The following is a 24244-nucleotide window of genomic DNA, read 5'->3' as shown; positions in this document are numbered from 1 at the left end:
CAGCCCGAGTCCCCATGACATGAAGCAAGTGTTGGAAATCTGATTGAAAAGCTCATTGTTATTGAAGATAAAAGAGGGATATTGTTGTAAAAGAATGTTTTCAATCATTGTTTTTCCATTTATGTTAAACCTACTATTTGTAGGGATGATATTTGCTTATAAGATCCAAGCACTATCACTTAGTTGATTGATGAAGAGGATTTGATCAAAAAAATGTAATGAGAGCACCTAAAGGAGAGGTTGAGTTATGATGTTGTAATGAAGTGCAAGGATCAGTCAACACAATGGTTAAGTAATGTATTGATGACATACTCAAAGATACAGAGGTTGGTCACACTTAGAAACATTGGAAGAAGAAGATTGTAACAAGATTGACTGCAAAGCTTTAACTAAGATCATCAATAGGTGCTATGCAAGTTAGTTGAAGCCAAGAAAATTATTAGTGGAAGATGAGTAACAAACATTTCTAGTGTTTGTTAGGTGATCTTCAAGTGCTGAGTGAAGATCAAGTGTCGAGCATTAAAATTTTTTCAGTTGGTGCCAAGTGATCTTCAGGTGCCAAGCATCAGGAAAAACATAGTTGATGCTGAGTAACACAATATGTGTCGAGCACTAGTATTTCAATAGTGTTGAGCTGCTGCATTATTTCAAATGATGAAGATTCACCAAATCTAAGTTGACATAGTGGTTGCATTGAATTCTATGAATGAGTTGGAAGATAAGGATGATAAGTTGTTGGCACATAATCTTATGTAAGCCATTTTTGGGTGAATTCTAAAGGATTATTCAAGAAGTTTCTAGAGAAAATAGAATATGGGTTAGATACAATGAATCCTACCTAAACCATGTGAATTGAAATTGAAAATGGAAGAATCAAGGGGGAAAAGGAAATCCAAGAGTTCTATTTAAGAAGTCATAAACCAAGAAGCAAAGAGCTATTGATACTGTTGCTACTAAAGTGCCAAATCTATGAAGTGGATGAAAGGGTTTCAAGAAGGAGACATTTAGGAGAAGGAAGACAATAGACACTCTACTTCTATGAGTGGCCACAAAGAGATGATTGTACTAGTACATTGAGTATGGAGACTCAAGGAGACAAAGCTTGAAAGGGAAGGCAAGTTGTTAAAGAGTTGTAGAGATTGAAGGCTAGGCAAGGGTATGAGCTGAGAAGTGATCTAAGATCTACAAGATAAGTTGTATGTTGTAATCAGGTCAAGATTTTCTAATGCTCTCTAGAAATTGTATTAGATCTAAAAATCCTATGGACTTAGGTTGGCCTAACACCCATTTGTAAATCCTTTAATAGGGTGGCATTCTAACTGAATGTTCTAAAGTCCTCTAACTAGGCCCACTTCTAATAGGGTGGTTAAACCCTCTAACAAGGTCACATTTAACAGTGTGTTGTAAGCCTTTAACAGGGAAGGCCTTTCATAGGGCATCACTTCAGAAGGGTGAAAATTGAGTAGCATTTTACTGGTGGCTTTTCCCAAATTGAGTTTCCACATAAATCACTATGTCATGTGTTGATTTCTTGTGTGTAATACTTGCATGTTGATTTATACTAACTTGCTGATTAGATAAGTTAAAGCTTGGATGAATGAATGGTTGAATGATTTCATTATACTTAGTGAAAAGTTTGAATAGGACATTTGGACCTTGAATAACTAATTCACCCCCCCCTCCTCAGTTATTCTAAAGAAATTCTAATAACAAGAACATTGGTGTTTGTCACCAATAAAGGGACTAGGAGTTGTTTGTGCAAGTGGTCATTCCTCCTAAAGACACAAATGTAGAAAGCCTTGGTCCCCAATATTATCAACTCAAAGAGGTTATGCTGGGAAGACCCACATGAGATACAACCCGATTGATGGAGACCATGGGAATCAAAGAAGTCTTTAGGAGCATGGAGCATGAAGAGGTCAAACTCCAAACACTTCGAAGGCAGAACAAGATCCTAAATGGATATTTAGCCAAAGTGGTTGGTCCTCTTGATCCTAAGCACCCCAAGGACACATTGGACACTATTCTTAGAGAAGGGGGGACTATAAATGTAGATCCATTTTTGAAAGCCTGTCAATAATGGTGGGAAATTTTTGAGGATAAAACAATTTTGATAATTTAGGGGAACCTAAAGTTACTAGACACTATAGAGGAGAACATGAATAAAATGGTAGTGATTTTGAAGTAGAACTTTAGCATTATGGATGAGGTAAGGGCCTGGAGCAAGGACTTACAAATTTTGTAGACAATAAAGGGACAGAGGTATAGGATTTTGGTAGATGTTTATACTACTGAAGAATTAGATTTGATTGATGATTGGATAGAGAAGATTGTTGATAGTAATAAAGTAATAGAAACATTACATGCAGAGATCCATAGGCTCAAGGACCAAGCCTGAGAACAAATTTTGGAAGCAAAGAAGCAATACAACAATGTTGGCCTAGGGATTTTTGAGGATGAAGAATGGGAGAAGTTGTTGCCTGTAGAAGTAGTAGTGGAAAGTTTTAAGAAGATTTTTATGGAAGCTGCTAATGATGAGGATACCCGGTAAGCCTTCAGGATTGAAAAAGTTTTATTAGAATTGGATACCAAACCTAGGGATTTTGCTGACACCTAAATTGAGGTAGAAAATTACAAGAAAAAGGTCAAGGAAAAATACGAGGCTTTAGATTTACCAAATGTAGCAAAAATTACTGAGATTATAGAGAAATTCAAGGACAAACATCCAAACATAACTTTGGGATGAAGAAGAACAAAGCCCAGATGCCAGAATTTTGTTTTTGACACTCAGTAAAATTTTGAAATTTTGCACCATTTTGAGGTGCCCAGCTCTGTAGGTGCCCATTTTTAGAAAACTCCACCAACAGTTAACTGCTAGTTCTAAAAATAAAGCTTTCCATGCATCAAGAGCACATTCTAATGGAAGTTTAACTCCAACAAATGCCCAATAAAGGATCATCTTCCAGTTTTGGCACTTCTAGACACTTCCACTTCAACTTAGAGCTTTCTCATTCTTTCCTCTCTCATAATTCTTTGTTTTTCAACATGCAAAGGCACATGCATCCAATTAATGAATAAAATATGGATGGAATCCTACTTAGCACCAATTAGATTGTAGTTTGTATGTAATTAGTTTATTTTGTTGATTAAGAGTATTTTTATTGCATGAAGAATATTTCTCACTCTCAACACAAATTGAGGAGACAATTTTTTATAAATACCCCATTGTAATATGTAATGAGGGTCGTCATTATTTTGCAATAAAATTATTCTTTTGGTGCTCGCATTTGGCATGTACTAATTCTTGCCTCAATGTGTCATATTTTGTTGATTTATTTTAATGGAATTTTCATTGAGACAAATGTTTATTGCTTTTTTTCTAGTTGTGCATTTCATTAGTTCTGGTGTTTGTTATGGTTATGATGAATTCGGCTACATAACTAGCTTGAGAAGAAATCATCGAATTGTGCCTGCATAAATTTTTTTCCTTGCATGAGTGCACTTTCCATGGCCTTGCAATGTGACAAAGGATGAAACAACATATGCTCACTAATTTTCTCACCAAAAATTGCATCATTGGAATCAGGGAAGCACCGCTCCTTCTTTCATTTTTTATTTATCGATCTCTTTGAAAGCTTAATTCGTAGATGTGTCATTCTCCATAACTTATGTCCATTAGAAATTTTCAATTTCATGTTATTTACTTTCAAGTTTCATTATTTTCTTTTCTAACCCCCTTTGTTAGAATAGGAATTCATACTAATTGCATTGTTATCTTGCATTCATCAAAAACATAAAAAATACAAAAACATAGTTTTCTTGTGTGTTTTATTTTGAAGCAGTGTGAAGATTTTCATCTCATCCAAAATCAAAATGAACCAGCAAAGGCCTCCTTGTGAACAATCATATATATCTTCAATTGAATGGATTCTAGTAGGTTGTGAGATCAACCTGGAACCTTGGAGTTGATTCACAAAATCAACTTTTCAAGAGAGGAATTTGCAAGAATTCCTATCGTTTAGCATCGTGCATAACAACAGCTCAACAACGAACTGCAAGAATTTTATTAAAGAACCAAATAATGTACTTATTTTATGAAGCTGGACAAAAGGTTGACATGTATCATCTGAATGGAAATGGTAAGGTTTTCTACCTTTCAGAGATACCATCTAAATATGAATGCATTGTGACCCAGATGGCTATATCAAATCTATCACTTGTGTAGATTTACATAATGGGGAGCTGAATGCTTTGATTTGTATCCATGTAGCTAAGCTTTTTCCAATGCTCTAATTAATTTTTTCTCTTCTCGCATTGCATTTTCATTGTTTCCTAAACTACTAAAATCTATGTATTGCTGCATCTGTAAAGGGTTTAAAATATTACAGGATTCTATTATATTTATCCAATTTTTTTGCTTCAAAAATAAACTTAGTATTAGTTCAGAGTGCAGCTGGATTTATGAAATTCTGGTATTTTGTAAGATAAATATTATAGATCTCTTTTCTATCATGTTTTTCATAACATTAAATATGTTATTTTTCATTTAAGTCATGTTATCTAATCTTAATTGTAATATAAAAATAGATTCAAACTATTAACATAATTTATTATTAAAAATTTTGCTAAAAATGTTAGATAATATATAATAAAGTAATGACTAAATATTAAAAGTTCACAGTGTTGCTAGGTCATTATCTCTAATGGAAAAAAGAGCTACATAATTGAAATATTTTGATCATATTTGTCATATATGTATTTAAATAAACTTTATTTTGGGGTAGTAGCATTGTTTTGGCAATAATGCTTCCTTATATCTTTGTTTCAAAATTTAGGGGCTTTATTTTTTCGTAAAATTTATGCCTTTGTGTTAAAAAATCAAATAGGGGATGCCACAACTAGATTAGGGAAAAGGTTCTTTATGATGGATTCTAAATTGGATATGGAAGTTATAGCAATAGGAGGAATTGTGAATTTGTTTTAGGTATGCAAATCCATGAACCCACAAACTACTATTGTTTGAGTATCTTCAAGTTCAAATATTTGAAATTGGAATAGTTAATCTATGAAACAACTAAAACTCAATCTCCATTTTTTCCTTGAAATGAGAAACACCATTAGATTGATAAAAAAAGGTTTCTTCTAGTATCAATTCTGACAAGGAAATTTTAGAAAATGAAGAAATCACAGAATTTTGAACAAAATTGATTACAAAATGTGGTCTATGACATTGTGCTAAAATGGTAATAGAATATTTCCATCATAAGATTTAAAAAAAAAGAGAGATATCTAGAAAACAAGTAGGTGTCAAGCATCTTGCTAAACTAATGAGAACTATTCTGTTTAAGGATTCAAGAGATGTTGAAGATAAGACTCACAATCATTATCAACTATTACCTAGTTGTGTATTGTCCCAATATTAACACCACAAAATTTATGCATTTCATTAGACGCTATCTAAAACATGGGGAAAAACACCTAATTTTTTTGTATATTTTATGTAAACCTTGATACCACCACATTTGATCAATAGAATAGTAATATGTTTGGGCTAATATCCAACTATGAGTGCTTGAACACAAAGCTATACATGTACACAAAGCCAAACAACTACTAGAATGAATCATAATGAACTACTAAAATAAACAATCACAACATTCATATGTGCATACTTTACACTAAATACAAAATTTCCCTATTAAACGATCCCAACTCATGACAAACAAGGAATAATCGAAAGGCTCAACAAAAGTTGTTTAATTTATGTCAACAAAAGTTGTTGATATTATAATATGGGTGAATTTGAGCGAGGTGACCAATTTTTTCTTTCAAAAACATATGTGCAAATATAAACATTAAGTACAACACATCCAATATTTTTATAGATATACACATTAATTACACCAACTTTTTCTTTCAAAACCATATGTGTAGATATAAACATTACGTACAACATGTCCAATATTTTTGTAGATATACACATTAATTACACCAAATTTTTTTTTTCAAAACCATATGTATAGATATAAACATTAAGTAGAACATGTCCAATATTTTTGTAGATATACACATTAATTACACCAAAAATTTCTTTCAAAACCATATGTGCATATATAAACATTAAGTACAACATGTCCAATATTTTTGCAAATATACACATTAGTTACACCAAATTTTTCTTTCAAAACTATATGTGTAGATATAAACATTAAGGACAACATGTCCAATATTTTTACAAATATATTTTCCTATGAAGAAAAACCATGCCTAAAAATATGAACCCAGAACAAAATAACTAGACAATGGCTACATTGTGGTCCTAGTTCTAAAGAGAAGCTAACAAATTTAATTGTCCTTGCACAAAATGTAAGGGCTTAAAGAATCAAAAGATTCTAATCACAATAACCCAGAGTCATTATAGGCAACATGGTCATGTTGAAAGGGGTTATGATTTTTGTCGATTGTTGAATGTGGATTTCCTACTAGAGGAACATGGAGGTGTGAATATCCAAGTTGAGGATAACACTCCCATAGAAGAAAATGATAATGTACTAAAGGACATGATTGAAGAAGATGGTATTGGCATAGCTGATGAAGATGCTCACAATGATGGCACTATCACATCTAATAATGTTGATGAAGAGTGCCTTGATATACCTATACTTGAGAAGGCACACGATCCCCTATACAAAAGCTCCCAAACAACTTTTCTCTTTGCTATAGTGTTGTTGGTGAAATTGAAGGTTGTGAAAGGTTTATTCAATGTAGCAATGTCACATATGCTAAGGTATGCCATTTTTTTCATCTTCAATGTTAGCATACAATTACTATTCATTATATTAACAATTCATATTTGTTGTTGTGGGTTGATAGGTAAGTTTTTGTTACCACTATCAAACATTCTACCTCGTTTGTACTGAGAATTATCTACCATTATGACTCAAATTGGAATGAAGTCTCAAACAATACTTGCATGTCCCAATGATCACATTCTATATCATAAACAACATGAATTTGCAATAGAATTTTATGATTGTAATATTCGTTGATATTGGTTGGATCAAATAACAAAAAAAGGTGCCTTACAAGCTTCTTCGGTACATTCTCATTATTCCACATCTTCAATGATTATTCAAGTGCACTAGCTTGGCACAATTTATGGATTACCATGCACACAATAGAAGTAAAAATGAAATTATTCAAATGCCTAGTAATGGTTTTGCATCTAAAGAGATAGAAGAAACATGGCCACACTTTAAAGAAGAACCTCATAATCTCAAACTTTCATTGGCAGCAGAGGGTGTCAATCCATTTGGAGATATGAGATTTGTTTACTCGGTGTGGCCTATTTTTGTTATTAACAATAACATTCCTCCTTGGATGCCCATAAAGAGGAAGCACATAATATTGTCAATGATTGTACCAGGTTTTTTTTTTATTTAATAGTTATCTAAATTAATTTATAAATAGTGCATGAAAATGGTCATAATAATTATGTAATATTTCTATTCATTCAATTACTAGGTAAGTACCAAGATAAAGATATGAACGTGCAAATTGATCCCCTTATTGACGAGTTATTGAAGTAATGGAATGAGGTCACCATGTATGACATTTATAGATCAATAGGACAAAGACAATTTCAATTCTATGCAATGCTTGTATGGACAATACATAATGTCTGTGGGTTAACTCATTTTTGAAGTATGTTATATTGTTGAGGTCACACATTTTTGGTCTGTTATAGTGCTTACACATTATTATTGTATTCTTAAGTTGCACATGATAATTGTACATGGTCTTTTAGGTCTTTAGACAAAGTGATAATTCACATGTCCAGTTTGTGGTCTAAAGATGAAATCTTGTCATTCAAGAAGTTTAGGAAAGTAGGTGTTTGATGAGTTTAGGAACTTTATCCACAATAATCATGAGTATCAAATCAATGAAAAACATCTTTTTAATGGGAAAGAAGAGACAACATTAAGGCCATGAAGAATGACATCTCATCTATGGAATTTGGAATACGATCGACTAAATCACCAAGGTAATGTCTAGTTTGGGGTCTAAAGTTTGAAATTTATATTTTGATATTGTATTTCATTTAGTAATTATGTAATTGATACTCACAAAGATCATAAAGGAATCAATGACCAAATTCCTAGAGGAATAAAAAGTTATCCTACTCAATTTATTAGGTTACTGTACTACAAAGATTTCTTAATCATGCATTTGTTTGATGCTATGCATACTGGAAAGAATGTAACATAGACACTATAGAAAATATTGAATGGAAGGGATGATAGAAAAAAAATTACCAAAATTTCTATTGACATTCATGAATCCAATTGTGAACTAAAAGATTTCATTGAATCAAATAGCAATGGGGGCCACATAAATATCAGTGCCCTTCCTTGGTTATTAATGGAGAAACAAAGTGATGCATTAAAATAAGTCATAAAAAAAACCAAAATTTTCACAAGATTTTCTACAAATATAAGCACTCTTGTATCAAAGAAAGGTGATTTTTGGTCATGGTTGACAACACATGATTGGCGTACCTTCATCAAGGTAATCCATGTTCTCTATTTACAATATATTTGTAAAATTTCATGTACTACATATTGTATTATTTCACAATGTATTGAAATGATCATTTTTTAATGATTGCAGTATGCCCTACCTCTATCCCTCCCACACCAGTTGAAAATAGTATTCAACAATTTATATATGATCTTGAAAAATAAATGAGGTTTGAACTAGTATTTCTTTGATTTGTTTCACATATATTATATTACATTTATGAAATTTTGTTTATATGATCTTGTGTGTTGAATCTCTTTTAGGTGGTTATCATCTAAATGAATTGATAAATGAGATATAAAATATTGGAAGAGAAAAAATTCCACATTTTATGTGTGAAATGCAAAAGTGTTTACCTTCAACTTTTTTCAATGCTCAAGAACACTACCTCATACATCAAGTTGAGCAGATTGAATTGTGTGGACCCGTACAAACTAGGTCAATGTGGATGGTTGAGAGGCACTTAAAATTTATGAAAGTTTTCATTTGACAAAGAGCACATCCTGAGGGTTCTATGGTAGAGGGATATATGGTATACTAGACCATGGTGTACATTAGCAAATATCCTCTAAAATTTGCAATAGATATCCATGTAGATCGCATTTGGGATCTAAACTCTATTAACAAATTTGAAGGGGAGTACCTGATGGGGAAAGGTAGATTGAGGAGAGTGAGAGGTAATTATAAGTTATTTTTTTAGTTAATTAATTCTTATCCATCATCAATATAAGTTTTTTCTAACTAGTCTAGTTGTTTTCTTTATAGTTGGTTGTGAGTGTGATGCGTTACATTTGTATATTACAAATAATCTTGATTGGATGACTGTATGGGTTCAACAGTCTCAAGAAAATGGTTGTCCATCAACATGGGATAGTGTTGCATCATTAGTTAAAGAAGCTCATCGTAATGGAGATCCCAATGTTACACCAATGGTACTTGATCTAGCATATGGATTAAGAAATAAAAAGGTACATAGAAAATTACTAATCATGACCCATAAGTTTAATATCAACTCATAGATCAATATAAATAATCTTGACATGTTTGAATAATTGTAGATCAAATACCACAAAGCAATGTACTACCATGGCCATAAATTTCACATAAAAAAGTCAAATGACATGAAGAAAACTTGTAATTCTGGGATAAGTGTAGTCTTTGAGGTCACTAATATTTCATCTGGAAATGACATACATCCTCAATAATCTAAAAATTGATACTATGGCATTTTGGTTGATATACTTGAATGAAACTTTAATTCAATCAAATTGGTACTATTTGTTGTCAAATGGTATAGGCTACACTGAATCGAAATGATCTTGATAGGACTGCTATTGAACATGATAGTGGATTTATAATGATTAATATAAGGTCATTTGAGCTAGTTGGGGATGACCCATATGTTCTTCCAAGCCAATGCAAGCAAGTGTTTTACTTTGGCATTCCACACAAATTGGGTTTTTCATTTGTTGTTAGACATGATCCAAGAAGAAGGTCGATAAAGTATAATGTGATGGAAGAGGAAGATACTAAAGAATTAGAAGATGAAGTAAATGATGATCATGAATAACTATTATATAATGATGATGGAAAAGAATATGATGATGATTTTGGTGATGTTGACTATGATGGTGATGATCATGATCATGATCATGTTGATGAAGATAGTGATGATTAAAGTGATTATGGTCATGATGATGATGGTCATGATAATGGTGATGAAGACGATGATGATGGTGATGAAGATGGTGGTGGTGATGACGATGATCAAAGTGATGAGTTCGATGATGGTGATGATGATGATGACATGGATGAAGATAATGATCAATTTCCTTGAAGGAAGGCTATAAATTCATGGTTTCATGTCTATGCCAAGAATCTAAAAGCTATACCCAAGAATTTGGTGCATCAAATGAGACATGGGTAAATTAGTCAAATAAAAAGTAAATAAAATTGAATAGTTCAAAAAATTCTTTTTGGTTTTAGTTTTGAACATAAATTGATTACATAACAGTGCACGTAACATTTCACTACATCCATCATATCCTCTCATAGAATCTATGTGTGATGAAGCTCATGATGTGCATCATAGTGATGAAGGTATTAATTTTCTATTAGAAATAAATTACATAATTATGAATATAATTTAACATCTTCAATTGCAATTTGACGTGTAACCTTTTTTTGAATATTTTAGAGCATGTTGAACATCATGGTGAAGAAGTGGAGCATGTTCAAAGTGTTTAGCATGTTGATGTAGTGACAGATCCAAATGTTAATGTACATGACGTGGCTTTGTCAAGTAACAAAAATGCATGTTATTTTGTACTGGTTAATTAAATACTTGTAACAATTAGAAAAGAAATTTTTTATGCCAATTTAACCTCATTTACTTGTTCTTACAATAGAGAACCTTTAGTGTAGCAACCTCATGCTCCTAAAAATAGGAGGAGGCATCATAATTTGACATTACATGTGCCACAAGAGGAGGAGAATGAGGAAGATATTGATGCTCCTATCAACCTTTTTCTTAAGAGAGTTAAGAAAAACAAAAAGAAGAAATAATTTTTAAAAAATGTTCTTTGATAAACTTTGTTGGATAATGAAAGAACATTTTTTTAAGTAATTACCTATGAATGTTGCATATTAATATTGATTTTTATTTCATGTTAATGAATATTTTTATATGTTAATGAAGTCTTAATTAGTATTGTGTATTAATGAATTTTATATCATATTAATGAATGTTGTGTGATTGTATTGATTGAATGTTATAGTTCATAAATGAATGAATGAATGAATGAATGAAGTATGTAATTAGATAATAATGGGGAATTTAGATTAATGTTAGGGTGAAGGGGGATGAGGCTAGATGAGCTTCCACCTTCATGTGGTTTTCCTTGTTAAGTAGAGAATATTAAAGTATTCTCGAAATGAAGTGAATCTCAAACTAACATACCAAGGATATCTTCCTAATAGTTTCTTTTCTTTGAGATAGAGTTCCATGTCCATTCCTTTATCAATCACTACCCTTTTAGGCTCCTCAATTTCCTACTATATTCTTTCTTTTTATTCAAAACTATTACCAAAGTAGCAATTTTTTCTTGATCATCTTTATCTTAGTTACAAAGCAATATAATTTTGATCCCGATACCTCTGCTTCTTTCAACTACTTCATTAGGTTTTCATCCCTCACCCACATTTTTTCAAACTTAAAATTATGTCCAACACATGCTTACACCAGCCTTTTTTATTATGATCAATATTGATACTAAAAACTATCTCATAGTCTATTCAATAAGATAAAATAATTATCTAGTATAGATTGTGCAAAATTGATACACTTTAGGAATTTAAATCTGATACATATGTGACATGACCAATAATTAGTGGCAAAGGGGGCAAGATTCAATAGCTTATAAGATTCATCATTCCTATATGAAATGTATTCTTTGATTTATTGGTTCTTTCTAATACTTGGTGAAGAGAAGGGCTATATATGGGTTATAAGGGCCTATTAGATCATATGATGATAACTTAGTTGGGTTGTTGATACAAGTCTATCAGTGGAAGAACCTAATAGAGATAACACTATGATTCTTTCATAGAATAACTATTAGTTGAACCTTAATATAGGCAATGATCATGTGTTATTTCTCCAAAATACTGATCATTTGAGTACTACAGTGAGTGGAATAATGATACTACATGTTAATAAAAACTATTGTCGTGATCTCTATGAGTAGCGTGGCAAGTTTCTAGTGGATGTTCAACGCATCACTAAGGAAAGAGGGGAGAAATGTCCTACAAATATTCCACCTTGGAATCTGTTCAACTGAAGGCTCACCTCTCAAGGATGAAGGAGTACATTTGGCTACCTCCTTTCCCTTATCACTCCTCCCAAGAGTTCTTTCTCTTTGCGAAGGCTCTTCTTTTGTGATCTTTGTTTTTGTGGAAACTGTGGTTTACACCTTAGTGTGTTGGGAGGCTTGTTGAGAATATTCAACCATTTCTCCCCATTTTTTGTGGCTCCTCCTCTTGTGAAGGCTTCTTTTGAACCTATTCTTCTTCAAAACTTGGAGGCAGAGGAGTAACAAAACCTTTATCCACCACTGGAACCTGTATTGGGGATGAAGGAGTAAGATCAAGACCCTCAGATTTTGGTAGCATCTATGTCTAGTCCTCCTATTAGGGTTCACCTGTGGGGTATCCCTGATCTTATCCCCAATCGAATCCGTCCCTATAGGCATAAAATCAAAAATTGACATCTTGAATATGTCATCACCCTCTTTACTCTAGTCATCCACCCATTATTGTACTTTATCTTCTGAAGAAGGTACTTCTAAAGGTTCCTCTAGGGTGGATGGCAGTGTCATTATGGAAATTCTCCTCCTTTCTTGTTCTATGTCTCTAGCTAGCTAAGTTCTTCTTTGTATGGGCACATCCTCCTCCTCACCTTCTTCTTCTCCTTCAAGAATAGGTTTTGAGATGGATGGGAAAGGAACCATCCTTCTAATCACCCTTTGCCTCTTCTTCATAGGGATCTTAATCTTTTTCTATTTCATAGAGGTAGAGGGGGAAGCTGGTTTTGCCTATGAAGGAGGAGAGACTTGTTGGGTTTCACCCTCTATCTGGTTGGGTGCAACTGGTGGCAATTGAGGGTCTAGCTAGTCTTGAGAAGACCTAGTGTCTTATGATTCCTACACATCTTCTTCCTACTATTAAGGAGGTGCATGTACTTCACCCTCTTTTGTTTTAGCCCTTTGAGGAGAACTCCTCTTTCTTTTTCCCTTTCCTTTCCTCTCCAAAGGGTGATAATATCCAACTGGATGGTCAAGTTGGTATACTATTTTCAGCCTTATCGGTGGCTAGGCTACAAAGGTAGGAATAGTAACCTTCTTTCCTCTACCTTTGTTTGGGTGGGCTTGTGCATGAAAAACCATTGTGTCAGGTATTGGATCAAATTGGAATGGTTTCTTGATCCAATCCCGTGTCATCTTAATGACATGCCTTGCTCGATGATTAATATTATCATTCTCCTCTCTATAAACCTCAACATCCATTATGGGTCTCTCTCCAATTTTATCCCTATTCAATAGAGGATCCAATAGCTCCCTAGAATCTTGCACCAATATCTCTTCAAGAATTCTTATTATTAAAGCCTTCTTAGCTAAATACAAAATCATCCTACAATAGTCACTGATACGGACATCGTAATTGTTCGTTGCATTCATCCAATGATCTTCAATAGCCTCTTCATGCTTAAATTCCCTGCCTGCTAGACTCTGAACTTTCCCAATATTGTCCAAACAAGACCTAGGAGAATTGTACTGCTCAAGAGGATATTACTCCCACTCCCATTCAAAAGATAGAATATCTTATTTTTGCTTCACTTGATATGGTCCTATGACCAGGGACCATGTCCAACATGGTCTTCGTTGTCTCCTGACCCTTTCATATGTAGATTAAATCTATCATGTAATCTCCAATAGGACAAGTCTATCACTAGGATATCTAGGGAGCTTCTTTGGGTTGACAGTGGCACCAGCTATCATTAGATATGTGAATGTTTTGAATTGAATGTAATAGGCCCCAAGAGCTATTATCTATGCTACTACATCATTAGATAATATTTTTGCATAGTCTCCCTCTATGAATCAGATAATAGCAAAAATGAACACATCATTCATGATTCTATATTCTTTGCTCTATACTGGGAGCTTCTTCTTCACCAATTAAGGGTAGACAATGTATAACCAAGCATTGGGATCCTACATACTGCCCTTCCTATATAACCTGGGATAGTTTGTTGCCCTTGCAGATAACAAATAAACCAAATATGAAGTCATGTAGAACTTCTTCTTGTCCTTGACTACCTCTAATTATTCACATAATTTTTTGCTCAATGTGGTGGCCAAGTCAAGTGGCATCCTTGTCATCTTGATAGTCTCATTAAAATTTATCATGAAAACATTCAAGTGTCCAACCATTGGAAAACCCATTACTCTACTCAAAAGAATGATAGAATATCCAATATCTTCCTTCATATAGCCTCACATCATATCCATCTTCCTTGTTACCTTCCCCAAAGGAGTCTTCTCAATAAGATAAGAGGATTGGATGATCTTAGTTGCCTCACTTAAGTGTTCTCCATACCACCTTTATGTTGCCTCATAAGTGAGTATGATGAATTGATCCACCCTAGGGAGATGAAAAACTCTCTCAATGTTATCAGGTCAGAGGTCAAGGAAAACTTCTCTAGTTATGCTCTTCACTACCCTTTTCTCAAGAACAAAATTTTGTACAAGTGTCATTAAAAGTTTTGAGGATTGTACTGATGTTGGGCATGAAGCTACCTTCACCAACCCTAACTGGATCAATGTAGATACCATAGTTGATCTCTCCTTGGGCTTGTTGCAAACATATAAGAACTCTCCCAGATCAGTGTGTCCCAAGTTAGTATCCTTAATCTCTATGTAGTCATCTTGGAACCTTGACTTTGACAACACACATTGGATCTTGAATACAATAGGCTTTGGTGCCATTTTCTCGCTAGATGAAGATGCCATTATATCTACATGACAAAAGAAAGACATTTATTAGTTCAAAATCAAAATTACAAAATTACAAAAAAAATCTTAAAAAAGTTAAATGTATGAAAACCCATTATTATCCTCTTTTTTCTTTAAAAAAACTTAAAATACAAGGTGCACACCTGTGCACAAGATAAGGTGCACAACTATGTTCCAAATCAAGTGCACAAGTGTGCACCACTGTTAATGTTTTGTTTTAATGTATTGATGCACACTAGTGTACCAAATTGGGTGCGCAAGTGCGCACCTTGTTTATTTTCCTTGTGTTTAATTGTGTTATGGGTTTGGTACACACCTACATAACATGTTAGGTGCGCAAATTTGCACCAATCAGTAGGTTTGAGTTTTGTTTTTTAAGTTTCTTAACATTTCTTTTTAAGTTTTTTAACATTTCTATTGAGTAGAGGTGTGCACTAGTGCACCTATCTGGGTGCACAAGGGCACACCTCATCTTTGAGGTTTAGTGTTCTTTGGTGTGTGGGGTGTGCAGTAGTGCACCAAGCCATGTGTGCAACTACATGCCCCTTTGTATTTGTGTGTTTTCGATTATTTTTATCGAAGCTTTGAATTTGGGTGTGCACTTAGTGCACCCGAATAGGTGTGCAAGAGTGCACCCCATTTGGGATTATGCTTTTTTGTCATTAACATAGGTCTTGAACAAAGGGAGTCACACATCGATAGGTATAGAGGTGTAGAGCTTGAGTTGATGGGAGATATGGTGGGAGCCTTTGGCAGAGTTTGAGAGTATAGGAGTTGTGATGTTTTGGAGCATAGAAGACAAATGAAAATGTAATGAGGGTAAAGGGGGTGGGGGGTTTATATAACCTCACCATCCTTTGGTAGTGTGCCAGTGTAGAGCTATGCAGCTATGTATTAGTGCATCACCAAAGTGGGATGCACACTTGCATAGCTGATTCGGTGCAATTTTTTTTGACTTTTTTGAATTTTTCAAAAAAAACATATCCCCTAAAAATTAGGCTCCTCGGTGAGGACCTAGGATGCGAGAAAGGAGACTAGGTATGACCCCAATAATTTTCCTGCATCCAAGATTGTGAGTCCAAGATCCAAAAATAAAGTAGGGGGTCCCCATTCCTACTAGGGAATGGGGTGTACATTGTGGAACCACAACAAATAGACCTAATGAAAGGAAGAAATGACAAAGGTATTTCTTCACTAGCAAGCATTATTTCAATGTGTGTCAAACATCAACTAAAACTCAAGCATTTCAGGAAAATTTTGAGTGACTTCACAGTCAAAAATTTAGTATCCAAAACCTTTGAGCTCAGTGTGTGATTCATGTATTCATTCCCTTTGATATCTCAGGATGCAGTCTATCTAAGTTTTTTGAAAACTCGAAAAAAATCTTCCACCCCTCCTAGCTCATTCATTAAGAATCTTCACAAAGGTTATTTATCGATCACTTGCTTGACTAGATGAGAAAAACAGTTTGAGGGCTCTTAGCGGGTTGTCACTTTCTTTTAATATTCTAGCAAATTTTGAATAATCTCTCCATGTAGTTCATAATGTCACTACTTGATGAAGCAATGTTTTAGTACAAGATACTTCATTTTGAAAATGTATCTTTTGCCCTTTCAAATCTTTTAGAATCCTTCAATCTTAACACTGTTCTTTTTCTTCTTTTTTAAAAATTCTTTTGTATCCTGACTATGCTTAGAATGTGTAGCTAGGACATCGATGTCATTTCTTGGATTCGATCCTTTGTGTACATCCCTGGCATTCATCTTTTAGAACCTTTTAGAAACTCTCATGCCAAACAATGATCTTAGCAATCCTTCAAGAAGACCCCACTTGTTTGAACCAATTGGGGTTTGGATCATCCCTTGCCATCTTCAACCTTGATTTGACAACACCTAAGATAATCGAGCTTTAATTTTGCAAAGTATTGAGAGCTCGTTGGTTTAGAATCCTGAGTTTGAGACTAAAAGTCTCCCTATTTCTACAAGCAACATCTGTTCCTCAATTGATATAAGACACACAATTGTCTGAATATTTTGACAAAGAAATATCTCTTCCTAAAATTAGAACCAAATGAGTAGTTAGTAAAATATCTCAAGATAAAATCTCAAGTGCATGTTACCTTGATGAACTGACATAACTTTGAAAACAAACACGTGACTAAAAGAAAACACACAACTAAAAACAAACACACTTGTAGAAAATCAACACACTTGCAAAAATAAAATCTAACTAATTGCAGAAATAAAATCTAACTAATTATTATTATTATTATTATTTTTGGTTCTTTTAGGCCTCAAAATAATGTTTTAGAAATTTCCCATTTACTGGCAAGGGAAGAAATTCCCCCTATAAAGAACTGAGCCTAAAAGTGAATTCTCTAAGAATTTTGGCAATCTGATAAGGACTAGTCCACAAGTGTTGAAACTTGGTATGGTTGCCTAGTTTTTCTTTTGCCTTATCCCAAAGTAGAACAAGGTCAAAAATCTTTAATGATTTTATTGTGGCCCTCTTGTTGAACCATCTCTTTACAATAGCTTGATGTTTAGCCATGTGCTCTAATGCAGTTATCCTTTTTTCATCCATCTCTAGAAGATTCATTAATCTAATTTGTACTTTGTCAGCATCTTTAGCATACCCACTCATGAATTTCAAAATAGGAATCTTGAGGTTAAGTGGGAACACTGGCTCTTGTCTGTAAACGAGCAGATATGGAGAAGTCCCCAAAGCATTTTTAACTCTTACTCGATCTGTCCATAAGGCATATTTGAGTTTTGTGTGCCAATCTTTAGGATTCTCCTTCAATAACCATCTTATTACTTTGATCAAGTTCTTGTTAGTAGATTCTACTACCCATTTCCTTGTGGGTAGTAATTTGAAGAGAACTTGATAATAACCTTATTCTCAAATGACCATTGAGTCAAGAACTCTGATGCAAAAACTGATCCGTTATCACACACTAGAACAAATGGCATCCCAAATCTAGTAACAATGTATTCTTCCAAGAAATCTGTCACCAACTTGGTAGTGTAATTTCTAAAAGTTTTTGCTTATGTCCATCTTCTACAATAATCAGTAGTTGTAAGAATGTAGGTGTGTCTATTTGATGATGGTGGATTAACTAGACCAATGAAATCTAACCCACACTTTATGAAAGGGTGTACCTCATATATAGATTATAGCAGCTCTACCAGGTGCCTTTCTTTGTTAGCACTATTTTGGAAAATGTGACAAGAGTGCATGTGCTCAAAAGTGTCCTCAAATATTGTGGGCCAAAAATAACCTGATCTTAAAATCATATGAGCCATCGCTTCTACCAAACCATGCCCTATACCATACTTGTAATGAAATTGTTCCAGGACTTCCTTTGCTTCCTCACATCCTAAGTATTTCAAGTAGATCCCTTCATAGTTCCTTTTGTATAACTTATTGTCTTAAATCCTCTATTTTGTGAACTATTCATCCAATTGGGGCACCAATTCTATAGGGGATAGTAAACAATATCCTGGTACCACACATCTATTACTACACCTTGGCCAATGTCAACTTGGGATACTATCATTTTCTTTTGATCTTTAGTATCTATTTCCTTCTCAAACTTAAATTTATTTTCATCTCCAATCTAGTTATTAGCTATCATTCTTGACAACCCTTGACCTCTAACTAATTTCATAGGTTGGATCTCTAGGTCAAACTCTTGGAGTATGGCCATCCATTTACCTCACCTTTCACAAAGTTCATTTTGCATCAACAATGTCTTTACTATTGGGTTAGGTATGAGAGCATACCCCTTACTCCTTAATATGTAATGGTGGAACTTCTTTAGCACTTTAATAGAGGCAAAAGACTTTTTTTTGAGGTTAGAATAATTCAACTTAGTATTTCTCAGTGGGCAACTCATAAAAACAATAGTTCTTTCATCTTTCTTCTCCTTTTTCTGGGTCAAGATACCTGTGCATGAATGCTCTAAAGAAAAAGAGTATATCATAAAGGGAAGGTTGTAATTAGGACTTACCAATACTAGGGCCATGGAAATGGCTACCTTAATATCCTCAAATGATTTCTTTACCTCAGGAACCCATTCTATTTTAGCTCCCTTTTTGAGTAAATCATTAAGTGGACACACAATCTCTGCAAATCTACTTATGAATTTTTGAACAAAATTTATCTTTCCAAAGAAAGACTTGAGTTCATTCTGACTATTGGGGGGTGACAACTTCAAAATGACTGCAACTCCATCAGGATCAATGGAGATGCCAACTTCAGAAATGACATGACCAACGAGTTTCCCTTTAGTGACCCCAAATGAACACTTCTTGGGATTGAGAGATATGCCATATTTATGACACCTATTGAACACATGTCTTAGATCAAAAATGTGAGTAGTTCAATCCTTTGAAAAGACAATCAACTCATCCATATAGATAACTATACATCTATTAATCAATCCCTTAAAAGCTTCATCCATGGCCCGTTGAAATGTAGCCCCTATATTAATCAATCCAAATGGCATTTTCCAATAGGCAAAGGCTCCCCATTTGGTCATAAAGGCAGTCTTTAGTCTATCTTCTTTTTCTACCATTACCTAATTATAACCTAAATATCCATCCAAGAAAGACATCATTTTTTAACCATTCATAATTTGTAAGACTTCATCTAGTGAGGGCAATGGGTAATTGTCCTTCTAAGATGCCAAGTTCAAATTGCAAAAATCTACACAAAGTCGAATCTCTCTAGTCTTCTTTCGTACAGGAACTAAATTAGCCACCCATGTAGAGTGATGCATAGGGAAAATAATTTTTCAATCTAGCAATTTATTAACTTCATTATCAGAGGCTCGAGGATGGGATTGATGGGTCTTTGCCTTTTTTTGAAAGGTTTGGTGTTAGGTTTAAGTGGAATATCATGCATAATAATCTGAGGATCATATGTCTTCATTTATTCATAACTCTAGGTGATAATTTCCTTATATTTTGTGAGCAATTTAAGCATGTCTTCTCTTTCTTGTAAATTGTGTGCTTTCCCAATCCTTACCATCTTGGGATCATCCTCTATTCCTAAATTATATGAGTTGCACTCCTCGGTACCCTTTTCTTCAATGGTTCTTTTATTAAACACAGATTCATCACAATAAAAAATGTGCTCTAACTTGATCATCCCCTTAGGAATAGTATTAGTTTTCAAGTTCAAGATTCCATCATCATCTTGAGTTGTAATATCCTTAGGTGTGTCATCCAAGGTGTCATCTATTTCTTGTCCCTTAAAATGGCCACTACACATAATAAATTCTAGAATATGTTGATCATCCTGGAAAACTTGGAAGTTTGTGATATTGTTAGGAATAGATGGAGCAACAACCAATTCAACTGAAAATCATTTCAACTTTATTCCTTCAACTAGTTGTAATGGGCTTGCTGAAATAGCAAGGGAGTCTACTACCATGTTTTTCCTCCTTGGAATAGACTTTATGTTCAAAGCTTCAAAATTATCTAATAGATCCCATACCCTTTTTCTATAGGCAAGCAATCTCTTATCGTTACAAGAATACAATAATTTCACTTGTCAAATAACTAACTGAGAATCTCCTTTGATGATGAGAGCTATAACTCCTTTCTCCAGTGTAAAGAGAAGTCCTTAAATCAATTCTTTTTATTTTGCAACATTGTTAGTACATGTAAATTGCAATTGATATGTTGCATAGAAAGGCTTACCTTTTGGACCAATTAGCTCAATACCTACACCAGCTCTTGATTTGCATTTGGAACCGTCAAAGTGAAGCATCCAAATTAGGCTTTCCTTGGGTTTTCTAACCTTATGCTTATTTTTCCTCAATTTCTCTTTTACCTGAGCTTTAAAGGATTATTTCTTAGGAACCCATTGTAATTTTCTAGGAGGTAGACTAATGATTCTTCATTGTAAATTCTTAATAGAGGAGGTGTTTTTTTTTCTTGTTTGTCTTGAATTTCCCCTACCAGTTCTTTAATTTCTTCAACTTTAGGTAGAGGATGAACGACCACTGAAGTTCATCCCTAGCCTTTCATGTACCATGTTCTTCTTTGTACTTTGATCATTCCAGGTGGAGGAGAAGAAAAACCTATGTCATCTGAAGAGGTATTGCTATATGATGCATTTATATCTTCAGTTTCCCCTTTAATCTCTTCAACAACATTAGATGTGTTTGTAAGACTTTGGTTTTATGTAGGTTCATTTTGTGGGTCATCAACTTTCTTTACTCCCACCATTTGTGTTAATACCTTAGAAACTACTTCTTGACATGATGAACATTTGAACTCTGAATGGCTAACTTTATGTACTCAATAAAATCCTAGAAGGAGGATAATATTGGGGTCAACTTCTTCTCTAAGAAATTGTAAATTAGCCATCATATGGTCTATGAGTTGTGTTACAACCTCACCTTTTAGGGTCAAAATCATGGAGTTCATATCTTGATCATTTGATTTTTTGATCAAAATTGTATCAAAAACCATCACCTTGTAGGAGCCTAAATCTGTTTGTAAGAAGGCTACCTCATTAGGAGCATTGTAATATGTGATCATCTTTTTTAACTTTGGCTCTGCATCTATCTTGATTTGATTGTTTAGACCTTTCCATGGTAACCAAAGCTGAGTGAAATTCATGGAAAACCATCCCCTTAGACACTTCATCTAGTCTCTACTAAGAAGTAATCCATACATCTCTAGGATATCAACTACATGTATATCAATGACATCTTGAATTTGTGGGTTGACTATTAACTATATCTACACATCCTTCAATACACCTATGACATTCACCTCTATTTTGTCCAACTATAGCACTATCTAGTTGGTAGGTTGAGGGGTGACCCCTAACTTTTTTGCTATGGATAATGACATGACATTGCATGAAGCTCCTGAATCAATAAGGAAATTATGAAGATTCTTCCCATATATTTTGGTGCTGAGCAAAAATGGGGGCACCTCTACCTTGTGTTTAAACATAGTGGGAAATGCCTCCGTAGCATTAACTTTTTGTGACACCATCTTTTGAGGGGTAGTATTCATGTTGTGGGAAGTCTTTATATTGTCTAGGGTCTTCATGAGAAACTCTCATTGTTGTGGACAACTTTGCAACATGTCAAACATGGACATATTGGCCTTTGTTCATTTCAAGTCCTCCACTGCATTGTATTTTTTTGTAGACCAAGCAAGATTTTTCAATATTGCTAGTACATTCACTTGGTTCTAGTTTTGTTTTCCTCCAAATGATGGTTTAACCAGTGCTGGATTATTGCTCACCCTTGGATCGAGGGGAGTTGGTTGTAGCACTGGAGGAATTCCATCTGTTAGAGATTCCTTTCTGCTTCTCAAGTTGTACGTATTTTGATTGTCATTGTGAAAAGAGAACATCTCTTCATGTTAAAGGTAAAGTTTTTGGCTGAATGGAAATGAGAACTCTTCATCAACTGACTATTCTACCTGTGTGTTTTGCATGGAATCGTAGGATTCTAATAGCATAACATTAAATTTCATGAGAGGAGTATTATCATTTACTTGTGAGCTTTGAGCCATCTCTTAATTTCCATTATAGTAAAAACCATTGTTGTTAGGTGCATTGTGACCATCATCATACTAATTGATATCTGTATACTGAATGTTGTTATTGTTATTATCTATAGGAATACTTACATTGTTTGAATGAGTGTTCCATTCTTAGTTCTATCTATAGAAGCCATTATTTCAATCAGGAGGATTGAAGTTGTTCCCTCCATTATTATTTCCTACATTTTTTTTGTTTCCATTGAAGTTCCTATTGTAATTTTGGCCATAATTTTTGTTGTAAGGACTAGCATTATTTCTTTGGAAGTTGTTATTCTATCCTTGTGACAACCTAAGATGAGTCAATTCATTGTTCATTTGTGACATAGCCTTTTTCATCTAACCAAATTCAGAAATAAAGTTATTTTCTACTTTAGCGGGTACTTTTGCCTTTTGCTCAAAGAAGATAGCTTTTGGAGGTTCATACCCTAGATATGTTAGAGAGGGATTTTGTAGAGCAAGTTCCTATTGTAATGGAACTAGATTCATAGGTATGAATTGATTAAGCATAGTGAGTACTTCGACTAGGTATGTTGGTATTGTTGTGATAGCTTGGGATGGAAGCATCAATCCTCCTCTGTTAGGATTGGCTTGCTTAGTAAAAGTTATTACTTTTGCAAAGACCTCTTCCAATGTATCAATCTTTGCTATAGGAAGCCTTCTCAAAAAGATCATAGTGAGAGGGTCCAAAGCATTCAAATAAATCTAAATAGTTGCTTCAACTGGTATAGTTTATGTTGTTTCTAACTTATGATATGACATATGAAAGGAATTATTGAAGCATGAAAATGTCTATATTGGATCCCTTTTGATTGATATGAATTGTTGATGTATCACTGCTGGGTTGACAAAAGATTTAAATTGTTCTAGGAAAAATTTCTCAAAGGTATCCCAATCTCTAATACATCCTGATGGCAAATTGATGTACCAATTGTAGGAAACTTCCCCCAAAGAGTAGGGGAATAAACAAAGGACCACATCCTCATTCACAATCTATTTTTGGTTGCAAATTTCTTTAAATACCTTGATGTGATCTTTGGTAGTTCATGTTTCTCCAAAAATGAACCTTGGGCGAAACTTCTCAGGATTTTTAGGGAGGTCATGAAGTGCACTTCTCAAGTTTATTAGGGAGTCTACAACATTTGAAAAAAAGGCCATTGGAGGATTTGGAAAACCTAAAGGTGGTTGTTGAGGTTGAACTATTGGAATATATGGTGGTCCACAAGGTGGTTGGAGTGGAGGTGGAGTTGAAGAAGATGATGAAAGTTCAAATGAAAGTGATTGAATTTGGGGTATTCCTTTATCACTGCGTGGTTTGCAAAAGTGGGTAAGCTCAAGAAACTCGTGGGCACTAGGTGAAGATCTTAACACTAGTTGAAAAGGGGAATTTGGATCAAAACCCTCCAATTTGCATCAACTCTAGAAAAAGCACACCTCTATAGAAGTACACTTTCTCACAAAATGAAATGTACCATAGAATCTTGTACACCTATGCACCTGCAGATCTAAAAATCTATG

The 24244-nt window shown here is 34.1% G+C and overlaps 1 pseudogene; it reads left to right on the top strand.

Annotated features, from left to right (window-relative positions):
- Positions 1-24244, top strand: part of LOC149576492 (uncharacterized) — a 47023-nt pseudogene that overhangs the window by 312 nt on the left and 22467 nt on the right.

Source organism: Cupressus sempervirens, chromosome 1, assembly GCF_028749045.1.
Source record: "Cupressus sempervirens isolate cs-2001-9-10 chromosome 1, ASM2874904v1, whole genome shotgun sequence".
Lineage (NCBI taxonomy): Eukaryota > Viridiplantae > Streptophyta > Pinopsida > Cupressales > Cupressaceae > Cupressus > Cupressus sempervirens.
This window is presented reverse-complemented; position numbering and strand designations above follow the sequence as displayed.